This window comes from Larimichthys crocea, chromosome VIII (genome assembly GCF_000972845.2).
Source record: "Larimichthys crocea isolate SSNF chromosome VIII, L_crocea_2.0, whole genome shotgun sequence".
Lineage (NCBI taxonomy): Eukaryota > Metazoa > Chordata > Actinopteri > Sciaenidae > Larimichthys > Larimichthys crocea.
Window position 1 is genome coordinate 31,790,089 of NC_040018.1, and position 13,205 is coordinate 31,803,293.

General features: G+C 49.8%; 1 protein-coding gene across 2 annotated transcripts in view; it reads left to right on the forward strand.

Moving 5' to 3' along the window:
* Positions 1–13,205, forward strand: part of large2 (LARGE xylosyl- and glucuronyltransferase 2) — a 43,844-nt gene that overhangs the window by 1,788 nt on the left and 28,851 nt on the right. For both annotated transcript variants that reach the window (XM_027281444.1, XM_027281443.1), the window contains exon 2: positions 10,083–10,179. The gene's annotated coding sequence lies outside the window, so the exon portion shown is untranslated. The remainder of the gene's footprint in view (positions 1–10,082; positions 10,180–13,205) is intronic.

The window sequence follows — 13,205 nt, forward strand, 5'->3', positions numbered from 1 at the left end:
AGAAGTGAGTCAGTCTCCATAAGTCCCCATGTCCAAATGTCCAACTTCACAGCAGAAATAAACATGTTTACAGCCTGGTACAAAAAACAGTTTTGGTCTCTGTAGCTAATTTCCCCGTTCATGACAACTGTACTGAGGGTAAGAGACTACGTCCAGGTTTTAGACAGTCTGCGGGGACGTCACGGAGACTACGTCCAGGTTTTAGACAGTCAACACGTCTCTTTTAGCTCCTGTTTGGTCTCTTTCTTCACATGTGTCTCCATGGACTCACAGAGCGTCTCCTCTGTCTCTGTCCGTCTCTGGGTCTTTGTTGGAACAGCTGTCTCCTTCCTCCGGTGATCCAGAGGAGGAAGCAGGAGCAGCAGCTCCACACGACCCGTGCAGGAAATGTGAGATCAGACTCTGAAGTCCTGATGAGTGGCTGTCACGTTAACGGAGGGACGTGACGCGTGGAGGCTGCAGCCAGGCTGTGGTTTGATGATCTGAGGTCAGTCTGCGAGACACGTGGAGACATTACAGCTATGTCACTTTGTGCTGGAGGGGTGCAGTCTGACAGCGTTGCATCATGGGAATTGTAGGACGTGTTTGGAGCTTCAGGATTAAAGGTCCCAGATTTACTCACGTTAAACTTACGTTATGATAACTGATGTATCGCCCAGCTCTCTGCAGCAGGTTAAAGAACCTGATGTGTGTGTGTGTGTGTGTGTGTGTGTGTGTGTGTGTGTGTGTGTGTGTGTGTCTGTGTGTCTGTGTGTGTGTGTGGTCGTTGGACATGAGTCACTGTTCAGAGTAACCGAGCGAATAATTACAGAGCTGTTTGTTTGCATGTGATTACACTGTGATCGTCCACCACGCTGTCTGAGAGGGTGATTAATCATGGAGGAGGAGCAGGAGGAGGAGCAGGGGGAGGAGGTGGAGGAGCAGGAGGAGGTGGAGGAGCAGGAGGAGGAGCAGGAGGAAGAGGTGGAGCAGCAGGAGCAGGAGGTGGAGGTGGACATTCTAAACATCTTCAGGTGAAGATGAAGAGTTACATTTATTTTTCTCCTCTGCCATTATGTCCACAGTGAGCCCAGCTCAGGTTCTGGCATGACACTGCAGATAATGCCGTGAAACAAACTCGATGTGTCGTCATATTGATTAAAAACAGATTCCTGTTTGTGACCGGCGACATTACACAACGTGCAGCTGATTGTAGCATCTCTTCAATATTTCATTGATTACTGAAGGACGTGAATCCTTTGGAGTCAGTCAGAGCTTCAGTCAGAGCTTCAGTCAGAGCTTCAGTCAGAGCTTCAGTCAGAGCTTCAGTCAGAGATCAACGTTCATGACTTTTAACGTTTTCAACCCAAACACATGAAAAGAGACTGACTCACTCTCCTGTTGGAGCTTCATGTTCTAATGTTCCACCTCGGCTCTTTGATGAGCTCTACTGTGTGCACACAGAAAATATGGCTGAGCAATATTTCAGATCTGTTCAGTGTTAATGTTACGAGCTCTGCTGCATCACTACGTCCAGGTCTGAGACAGTCTGTAGGACATCACAGAGACTACGTCCAGGTCTGAGACAGTCTGCGGGGACGTCACGGAGACTACGTCCAGGTCTGAGACAGTCTGTAGGACGTCACAGAGACTACGTCCAGGTCTGAGACAGTCTGCGGGGACGTCACGGAGACTACGTCCAGGTTTAGACAGTCTGTAGGACGTCACGGAGACTACGTCCAGGTTTTAGACAGTCTGCGGGGACGTCACAGAGACTACGTCCAGGTTTAGACAGTCTGTAGGGCGTCACGGAGACTACGTCCAGGTTTTAGACAGTCTGCGGGGACGTCACAGAGACTACGTCCAGGTTTTAGACAGTCTGTGGGGACTTTAACGTCCATTATCTCCTTGTGTTCGTAGCTGCTGCCTCCTCCTCCTCCTCCTCCTCCTCCTCCTCCTCCTCTCTTGTTGTTCTCCTCCATCCCTCCATCCATCCTCTCTGTGCTAATGGTTTCTCCATTAACCCCACCTGACGGCTGTGTGGGTAATTACACGTTATTTACGGCCGGTGGCCGCACACAATGAAAAATAAATAACGTGTTTGACCGAGCAGAAAGAGGCATTATCCACACACACACACACACACACACACACACACACACACACACACTCTCTCTTCTTTTTAACAGAACCTGTTTCCAGCAGGTTGAGCTGTGACGTCTTGTACAGTATCTCTGTCTCTGCTGAGGTTCTTCCTCCTCGCTCGGCTGCACTCGTGTCCCTCTGTGTTTGGTCTCCACCATAGACTGGATCAAATATTATTATTATTTTATTATTATGACCAATATTCTTAATGAATGAACATAGTTCCTGGTCCAGACACACTGTCTCCATGTGATGAAGCAGATTTGTGTCTTTGTGTGCCGCATGCTAATCAGTGCTCTGAAGCTCGTTATCTGTCTGCTGTGTTTGTGTTTGAGAGCTGACGATCAAACCTTAACGAGTCCGAGCCCGGTTCTGTCCGCCGCTGCTCCTTCGTACATCGTTAAAGTGTCAGCTGATCAGTTTCCTCCTCATTTTTTGATCAGCTGACACAGAAGGAGCGACCTTTGATATCACACGTCACTTTGAGCTCTGTGACATAAATATAAATAATTAAATATATAAATAAATGAACGTTTCTGTGTCTGACTGAATCATGATTGGTTAGCTGCGTACGCACCTGATTTACATACTCTGCTTTGATTGGACGGTTGTTTTCTGCTGGAGCGGCGGTCGACCAATAGAGGGCGCTAACTCAGCACATCCTGGAGTTTAATAAGACTGATGATAAATCTGAATTAGTTAGTGAGTAAAATGTCGATTATAAATGTTCATGTTTTTATCGACACCCCGACCGCCGGAGACGGAACGGACCTCCACCATCCGTTCTCCGTTGGGGCGGCAGTAGCTCAGTCCATAGGGAGTTGGCTTGGGAACTGGATGGTGGCTGGTTCAAGTCCCACATGGACTAAAAATATGGAAGGTGGGCTGGTAGCTACAGAGGTGCCAGTTCACCTCCTGGGCACTGCCGAGGTGCCCCTGAGCAAGGCACCGACTGGGCACTGGTCTGGCTGGCTGCCCATCACTCCACCATCTCTCTCCACATTTGCATGTCTATGTCTCTTCTGGTTTGGAGTTTATCACGGCTTACCTTACAGTTAAAAGTTTGTCTCAACCAAACGTGACACGTCTGACATCAGGACAGTCTGGTGGAGTTGGACAAATGTCAGGACGTCACCATGGAGACTGGAAGAGACAAAGACAGAATCATTTTGTCTTTGTGTTGTTGTGTGTGTCTGCCGTCATGAACAGTCACGGCGTGTTTCATAATCTGCTGCATTCGGTCTTAATTACACTGATAAGGCAGCAGTGAGCGGCTCTGATTGGTCGAACATGGACAGAACGTTTCACAGTGTTCAGGTCTGCGCTCGCTCACGTGCCCGTCGGCCCTGGACTGAAGGCGGCAGCAGGATCCAACCTGACCCGTGTCCTGATTCTCTTCAGCTTGCCTCCGGCGCCGAGCTGCACGTGGGAGTCCAGCTCTGATTTGATGCCTTTTATAGAGAGAGGACGGCGTCGCTTCGCTCCCTGCGCTCAGGTTTGTGTGAGTGTGTGTGAGTGTGTGTGTGAGTGTGTGTGTGTGTGTGTGTGTGTGTGAGTGTGTGTGTGTGTGTGCAGCCTCCGACTAAATCATCCCAGCCGTCTGAATGAAGAAGTCAAAGTCTGTTTGAGCTCAGCGACGCTAAAGACAGCTGGAGGACATTTTGACCTCGTATGACATCACATCCTCTGTTAGTTTGAATGACTTCCTCTTTTCTTACTGTGTGTGTGTGTGTGTGTGTGGTGTGAAGAACCTCGACTGAACGGTCACACACACGACCTCTGCAGTCTGCAGACTGTCTGAAGTCTGAACTCTGTGTCTTCAGTGTTGTAGAGGAGGTCCTCTCTGAAGAGCTGGAGGTCTTCAGGAGGTCTGTGAAGGTAGAGAGGGACGCCCCTGATCTGTAGGAACTGGTAGGACGTTCCACCAACGGGGAACAACAGACGGGAGGTAACATCTGTCTGTGTGAGGACGCTCAAGAACCGCAGACTGCTTTGTCGTCAGCGTTAGAGATCTGAGTTTAACGTGGCTGCTGCAGGTCGACTGAGGAGCTCCGTGATCAGCAGGGTGACCTCTTCAGTTTGTAACAGCTGCAGGTTTGATGTCGACGCTCGTGCAGCTGGTTTCATAAAGATTCCTTCATCCTGTAATGACTTCATGAAGTTTCCCTCCACACTGTGAGCTCGTTGTCGAGGGTGTCCCGGTCCTAATGGCCTGTGTCCAACAACAACATGTGGCTTCTCAACATGCCCTCGCATTAAGGCGGCCTGATGGGGGCTGCTGGCCGGCCCTCGGGGGATGGAGGATGAATATGAATGGAGGATCAGTGAGGGGCGGGGGTGATAAGGTGTTGGAGCGTGGGGAGGTGTCGGCTCTCCTCGGGCTCGGTCCTTTGTCCTCATCGTTGGCGGCTTGTTCGTATTCAGATCAGCTGTGTCAGCGTGGAGGAACGTTCAGGAGAGTCCGTGTCCTTCAGGTAAGAGTTCATCTGTGACCGAAAACCTTCAGTGTTCATGTTCAGAGGGAACGTGCACGTTCAGGGGGAGAAGTCTGGAAATGTCCAAAACAGAAACAACATGTTCAACAGTCTGAACATGTTGGAGCTCAGAGCTCGTCTCTGATTGGAACATCTCGTCTGTTTGGAGGAGTGTGTGTGTGTGTGTGTGTGTGTGTGTGTGTGTGTTTCTTCAGAGTTTTACTGAAGATCACGTCAAACTATTTCAAATTTTGCAGAAATAATTTGAGCCTTCGATGATTTCATTGATGTGAACACTGGCTGGTAGTTTTTGCTAGTTTTTAGTAGTTTTTAGTAGTTTTTAGTAGTTTCTGGTAGTTTTTGGTAGTTTTTGGTAGTTTTTGGTAGTTTTTAGTAGTTTTTGGTAGTTTTTGGTAGTTTCTGGTAGTTTTTGGTAGTTTTTAGTAGTTTTTAGTAGTTTTTAGTAGTTTCTGGTAGTTTTTGGTAGTTTTTGACTCGTCTCTGAGATTTTCTGTTGGACTGTTTCTTCTTGATTTGTTTCACTGAAGCAAATGTCAGAATAAAATCTAAAGTTTTGAATGTTTGAGAGATTCACCGTCGTAAACAAACATGAGTGAAACTCTTCAGCAGCATCACACACGCTGACCTGTTCTTTTGTTTTGGAGGCATGGTTGCAGTAATGTTGTGTATTGGTTGTAGTTTGGTTAAGTTTAGGACAACATGATGTCGTGTAATGTTACATGTTACTGTGTAACTTAAAGTCAGCGATGAGGTTCACGCGAGACGTGAAGAGAGTTCTCCTGAGTAAGACTGAGCTGACTCTGAATGTTGGTTCAGGTGATTCAGGTGAGGAGGAGACTCCTGGCTTCCTGTTTGTGTTCCCTCGACACACTGATCACCTCTCCGTGTACGTCGGGGTCGGCTCGTGTTCGTGGACTCGTCAGTGTTTTGTTCGGAGGTGTGTGCACGCCGTGTGGTCGGGTTTCCTCTGCAGACTGATTCACACTCTGAGCAGTGAGACCACGAGTCAGCAGCTCCGAGTCGTGTTCGTCTGAGTCCTCGGAGACGACTCGTCATTCCCGTCCCCGCCCGTCAACCCTCCTGCAGCTGAACTTTGCTCCCAGCATGCCTTTCACGTCCCTTTGTTTGACAGCTCCAGGCCTGACCGGCGGCGCCCAGCGTGACAGCTGATGACTGATTGTCTGGAGACGGTGTGTTTGTGTGACGTTCGGCCTTTTGTGGCTCCGTTTGTTTGCTGTGTTTCTCCTGACGTGTCCACGTCTGAGCAGCCGCTGATACGATCACTCGGCTGAGGACTGACGTCCATCACAAGGTTCAGACTGTAATAACAGAAACATGGAGTGTGTTAGATACGATCACCATGAAACAGTTTGATGATGAGGCCTTTAAATACCTGCAGCATCACCGTCACCGTCAGCTTGATGCTTCCTCTGAGGTTTAAACGATGTCTGCTCAGTGTCTGATTATTCGGAGAGTCTTTGAATGCACCGTGGAGCTCAGCTCTCTTTTCTCAGCATCACATTGTGATGATGCAACTTTGTTTCTGCAGCGAGTTTCAAGTGTCTGAGATGAAGCGACACAGTTTGTGACGCTCAGTCAGCTGATCTGACTCAAACATGTGGACCTCCGTGCGATCACACTTAACAAACAGGATTTACACCAGATGTTTCCTCGTCTGTCTTGAAGCTGCCGGTTCTTCAGAGTGTTGGAGCGTTTGTGACGGAGGATGACGGAGGAAGAGTCAGATCTGAGGATGCTGAGTCAGGGTGAAGAAGAAGAAGAGAGGCTGCAGTTCTCTGTGTGTTCCTCAGACTGTGTGCAGATGACTTTAGGAAACACTGTAACGCTGTACATCAACATCACACTGCACTGAGACCAGCGACGCTGTACTGTACAAACACAGACTTTACACGAGCTGTGCTCAGCTGCAGTACAGAAGTCTCAGAGTTTAGTTCATCAAACGTTTCAGAAGCTCCTCGTTAGGTTGCACAGGGTGTTTTATTTTGAAACTCTCTGCTGTTTCTGTGTCTGACTTCCTGTCCTGCTCTCAGTCATATCTGTTGTTTGTCTGTTGGTTTCTTCTTCTTCGGTCTGTTGTTGTACTCGGGGTGTGTTACTCTCTCTCTGCTGCTGTAACGACAGAATAAAGTCTCCTCTGACCTTTGTCCCGTCACTTCCCTCGTTAATGAGTGATCATATGGTGGCACGTCTTCGTTAAAATCAGAGATGCTCTGATCGAGTGTCTGCTGTTTGATGAACGACTCAGCAGAAACTGACTGGAGTTTGTTTTTAAGAAGCGTGATGAGTTTCTCTCAATGAACCGTCTCTGACTGATGAATGTTGATGGAGATGAACTGCAGCACGTCCTCCGTCGTTACATCGATGGATCATGTGACTCTGTTTGTTCGTGTGTTCTTTGCTCTGTGGCAGCTGTGATCACACACCTGGACTCCTCACCTTGTTGTGACTTCCTGTTCTGCTTCCTGCCTGCTGATTGGACGTTAATCTGTGTGTGAATGTCGTGGACGGGCAGGTTGTTTGACCTCCGCTGTGCTGTGATGTAACATCGCCGTGTGACAGTTTGTCAGTCATCGCTTCGACCTGACATGTTGGTTTGAGACAAACTGTGAAGTGAGACCAAAGCAGTGTGAGGATCGGCTCCTGCAACCAGCAGGAAACACTTTGACCTTCAAAATAAAACACTCCTGTTCTCTGACGTTACAACAAACAAACAGATTTGGAATATTTCGGTTTGAGTCGCTCTGTGATCGTCGTCCAGATGTGAGGCACATCTGTCTCCTACAAGGCTGCCAGATTTGGGGAGGATTTCAGGGGCTGTGGAACCGGGCCAAAGTGGGCTGAGAAGGAGCACTCCTGGTGCCAGCTGTGGCCCAGTGCTGGTACCAGAATCAGACAGGTGAACCTGGGTTATTTCATGTGATAAATGTGGCACGGCCTGACGGATTCAGAACGCCACGGTCCGTTTAAACGACGAACCAGGCCTGAGCCGAGCCTCGGGTTCAGTCAGCAGACGTGGTGGTGTACTGGTGGTGTACTGGTGGTGTACTGGTGGTGTAGCTGGGGTTTCTGGGAGCTGAAGGCGGGGTGTAATGGAGCGTGGAGCAATGCTGTGATAACCTCATTATTCTCCACCGCTCACTCCAAAATACTCCGACTGTGCCGACTGCTACGAAGCAGCCGAGGAGCGAGTTCACGGGTTAATCGCTCATGCCGAGCGTGAGGATCCTCCTCTCCTCCTCCTCTGAGTCCTCGCTGCATGCCGAGCAGGAGAAGGTGTAGTTCGACCCCCTCCACCTCCATCTGAGTCCCAAAGCTCATCTAAAAATCCGTCTTATCTCCGTCCTCGGCTGTTTTCAGCTCTAACCTGAGCTCCCGCTGCTCCCTTCACACCCAGACATGCCGAGAATATAAGAGCAGCCCTGCAGCGCTCAGCTCCACCTGAGAGGTGAAGCAGAACCTGGACCTGCAGGGGGAGGCCGGCGGGTCGAGGTGGTGCTGCCTCCACTCTTCTGTATCACTGACAGATGGAGGTGATCTGTGTTTAATAGAAGTGAACCTCAGACTAGATGTAATCAGATTACATCACCCTCCGCCGCAGACTTGTAGTTTTTTTTCTTCCTCAAATATTTTCTATTTATTTTTCACTTCACGTTTGTTTCGTCTGAAATCGGATCCGTGCTTCAGTTTCACGTTGCAGGTTTGTGGATTCAGAATGTTCTGAGTTCATCTGTGTCTGCCTGATGTTTCTTTGACTGTGGTGTTTAAAAATGAGGCGGCTGGTCTCACTGCTCCTCACAGTCCGTCCAGAGTTCAGCTCTTCTTCTGGTCTCACTGCTCCTCACAGAGTCCGTCCAGAGTTCAGCTCTTCTTCTGGTCTCACTGCTCCTCACAGAGTCCGTCCAGAGTTCAGCTCTTCTTCTGGTCTCACTGCTCCTCACAGAGTCCGTCCAGAGTTCAGCTCTTCTTCTGGTCTCACTGCTCCTCACAGAGTCCGTCCAGAGTTCAGCTCTTCTTCTGGTCTCACTGCTCCTCACAGAGTCCGTCCAGAGTTCAGCTCTTCTTCTGGTCTCACTGCTCCTCACAGAGTCCGTCCAGAGTTCAGCTCTTCTTCTGGTCTCACTGCTCCTCACAGAGTCCGTCCAGAGTTCAGCTCTTCTTCTGGTCTCACTGCTCCTCACAGAGTCCGTCCAGAGTTCAGCTCTTCTTCTGGTCTCACTGCTCCTCACAGAGTCCGTCCAGAGTTCAGCTCTTCTTCTGGTCTCACTGCTCCTCACAGAGTCCGTCCAGAGTTCAGCTCTTCTTCTGGTCTCACTGCTCCTCACAGAGTCCGTCCAGAGTTCAGCTCTTCTTCTGGTCTCACTGCTCCTCACAGTCCGTCCAGAGTTCAGCTCTTCTTCTGGTCTCACTGCTCCTCACAGAGTCCGTCCAGAGTTCAGCTCTTCTTCTGGTCTCACTGCTCCTCACAGAGTCCGTCCAGAGTTCAGCTCTTCTTCTGGTCTCACTGCTCCTCACAGAGTCCGTCCAGAGTTCAGCTCTTCTTCTGGTCTCACTGCTCCTCACAGAGTCCGTCCAGAGTTTGGACGGAAACTCGTCGATTATCTGAGCTCATATAAAAAGGAACGTCTCGTTTTGTGTCTCCTCGGCGCTCTGACTGTGTCTGTGATGCTGATCAGATCTTCAGTCAGCGACTCGCCTGGTTTGACGTCTTCAGATCGGGTTCAGACAGGATGTTTTATTTTGAAAATCGATGCCTGTCTGACTTCCTGTCAGCTCTGTGCCATCTGACGCGTCTGAAACACGGCGTGATGTTTGTGGACGAATCACAGAGAACATGTGACATCATCATCGTCATGTGAGCGACAGAATATGTTGACCAGTTTAATAATCATCGTTTGTTTCAAGTCTTCAGTCTTGGTCAGTTTCTCGTATCACAGAGAACACGCCGACCTTCATCCGTCTTCCCTCTGTGTAGAAAGTCTGTGAAACTTACCATGAGAGAAGTAATCAGATTACTGAGCAGACAAAGAGATGAGCTGCACTCACACTGGGCTAGCTTTGTTTGTTTGTCAGGGGTGGATGGCTGCCTCCACCTCCTCCACCTCCGTGACGTCCCCGCAGACTGTCTAAAACCTGGACGTAGTCTCCGTGACGTCCCCGCAGACTGTCTAAAACCTGGACATAGTTAATGGTTAGCATGCATATAAACAGCTGTGTGTAAACAGTTGGTGGTGGACGTACTTTGACGTAACATTGACGAGCGTTAATTAAAGAGAAACGTCTCGGGATCTTTAACGACATTCCTCTCTCAGTTCATTTGATCCTTTTTGTCGTCTTTCAGCTCCAGTCTCTGTCTTTGTGTCTCTGTTTTTCTTTGATTTGACGTCTTGCAGGTTTGTTTCCGTCCCGTCAGCTCATCTCTGTTTTCTGTTTCTTTATTTTCAGGCTGGATTTTCTCCCGGAGGTCCTCGTTGGAGTTGTCGACTGAGCAGCTCCTCCGTCACAGTTTTCCCACGCTGGGATTTACATCTCGTGAAATCTGGTGAGGAACAAACGCTTTTCTCTTCTTCTTCTTCTTCTTCTTCTTCTTCTTCTTCTTCTTCTTCTTCTTCTTCTTCTTCTTCTTCTTCTTCCGCTCGGTGGACGCGTGGGAGTGTGACGAGGTTTTTATTGTTGCCGGTGTGAAGTGTGAAATGAAGACGACAGCCGGTGTCAGAGTGTGGATAACGTACGGAGTCCTCAGAGAGACTTCAGTGCTGCAGCTTCATCTCAAACGGATCAGCACCGTGTTAGCGGGCCTCTAAAGTCCGACCCGGAGAGCTCATACCTTGATTCAGTCTGGATTTCACTGACCTGGGATCGAACACACGTATTGTAGGGATACAATATCAAACGTTCAGTTGCTGAGCCCGGTTCTGTGGCTCCGGCGGCGTCGGCCTGCTGAATGAGACCTTGAAAGTGCTTGAATATTTGTTTTGTGGTAGAAGAGGAGTTCAGTGTTGTGATGCTGTGTTGGGTCCTTGAATTTGAGAAAACTGGGCCTGGAAAGTCGTTGAAAAATCCTTGAATTTGATGTTAATATCAGTGACTTGAACAGGTTTGTCTGTGACAGTGTTACAGCCGAGTCAAATTAAACACAACAACAGAACGTGACTAAACGAACACTGCAACAATAACAACAATAACAACAATACTAATAATGAAGCACAGCGCTCACGTGACTCCTTCAGGGTTTTCTCACCTGTTAATAAAAATGTCACCCAGCTGATATTTGCTGTCACCTGTCAGCGATTTGTTCAAACACATCAGAGTTAATCAGAAGAAAGACCACACACACACACACACACACACACACACACTCACTGATGACTCATTGTTCAATATTTACACGAACATTTTGTCGCGTCAGTCGAAGATCTGATCGATGAGAAGCAGCCGCGGTGTTCTCACGTTCCTCTGGTTCCTTCAGACACGTTCAAGGTCCCCAGCAGCCAATCATCATCCAGGTCCCAGCAGCCAATCATCATCCAGGTCCCCAGCAGCAGCTGATCTCACTGCCTAGTCCAGCAGCAGTCAGCCCAGCTCGGCGTCTGTCTTTCAGCCTTTTATTTCACCAAGCTCTCACCAACCACTAAAAGTCAGTCCCACATTTACTCTTGTCCGGCGGCTTCTTGCTCGCTCACTCTCTCCTTTTCTCTTCTTAGCTTCCTCCGTCAGCGTCCTCTTCACTCTCTGCTCCTCTGCCATCATGTCCGTAAAAGCTGCTGAGCCCGGTTACATTGCCCGCTCGTCCAGCTCCTGTTCTGGCACGACATTTAAATTCTAAATAGTCTGCTGTCGAATCAGCGTCACCTGGTGTGTTTTGTTGAACGTGTGCTGCGTTCACTGTCCTCTGATGAAGATCGGATATTCCTGAACTCTTCCTCAACATCACCTCGGCTCTCCGTCGACGATCAGTCATTTCCTGTTGGAGCCGCAGACGCAGAGCGAGCACGAGGCGGCGTCCGATAAGATAAAAGCGCCTGCTGCTGCTGCTGCGTGTGCTCCACCCTCCTCCACCCTGCTGCAGCACGAGGGGATCCACCAGCGTCCTCACAGGAAATCAAACTAGCAGTGTGTGTGTGTGTGTGTGTGTGTGTGTGTGTGTGTGTGCAGGAATGCGTCACCTCTGACTGATTGATGAGCTCTGTTCACGGCTGCAGGCGACCCGTAAGACTTGTAATGAGCTTTTACACACACACACACACACACACACACACACACACACACACACACACACACACACACACACACAGGTGACCTGACATGACCACGGGGCACTGCCTCACCCTCCCACTCCTAATCCACTGACCTCCGACCCCTCCTCCACAGCCGGCTTCTGATTGGACGGATAACGCCTGATGTGCTGATAGGGTCGTCTAGACCGCCGCGAGGCTCCGAGTTTAATTATCTTGTGTCCCAGGAGAGGGACGAGGAGGTCTGTCCCCTGAGGAGGTCTCTGTCCTCTGAGGAGGTGTCTGTCCTCTGAGGAGGTCTCTGTCCTCTGAGAAGGTCTCTGTCCTCTGAGGAGGTCTGTCCTCTGAGGAGGTCTCTGTCCCCTGAGGAGGTCTCTGTCCCCTGAGAAGGTCTCTGTCCCCTGAGGAGGTCTCTGTCCTCTGAGGAGGTCTCTGTCCTCTGAGGAGGTCTGTCCCCTGAGGAGGTCTCTGTTCTCTGAGGAGGTCTCTGTTCTCTGAGGAGGTGTCTGTCCTCTGAGGAGGTGTCTGTCCTGTGAGGAGGTCTCTGTCCTCTGAGGAGGTCTGTCCTCTGAGGATGTCTCTGTCCTCTGAGGAGGTCTGTGTCCTCTGAGGAGGTCTCTGTCCTCTGAGGAGGTCTGTCCCCTGAGGAGGTGTCTGTCCTGTGAGGAGGTGTCTGTCCTGTGAGGATGTCTCTGTCCTCTGAGGAGGTCTGTGTCCTCTGAGGAGGTCTCTGTTCTCTGAGGAGGTGTCTGTCCTGTGAGGAGGTCTCTGTTCTCTGAGGAGGTGTCTGTCCTGTGAGGAGGTCTCTGTCCTGTGAGGAGGTGTCTGTCCTCTGAGGAGGTCTGTCCTCCTCGCATGGTGCCTCTCCTTCATGATGAGCTCCTCCTCTGAAGCCATCGGCTTTATTTGTTGTGACTGTCGGAGAAAAGAGAGAAGAGCGACGAACGAGTGATGGAGGGAGACGACATGAGACTCGTACAGTGAACACACACACACACACACACACACACACACACACACACACACACTCGCACACACACACTCACACACACACACTCACACACACTCTCACACACACACTCTCACACACTCACACACACACACTCACACACTCTCACACACTCACACACACACACTCTCACACACTCACACACACACACTCACACCTCGCTGTCACTGAGATTAATGTCTGTTGGTGGATTTGTAGAAATGGAGTCGGGGCTCCGCGGGGGAAATGAACTCACATCTATACTTCATCATTCACCTCCTCCTCCTCCTCCTCCTCCTCCTCCTCCTCCTCCTCCGCTCTCTCTCTCTCTCCCCCTCTGTGTCC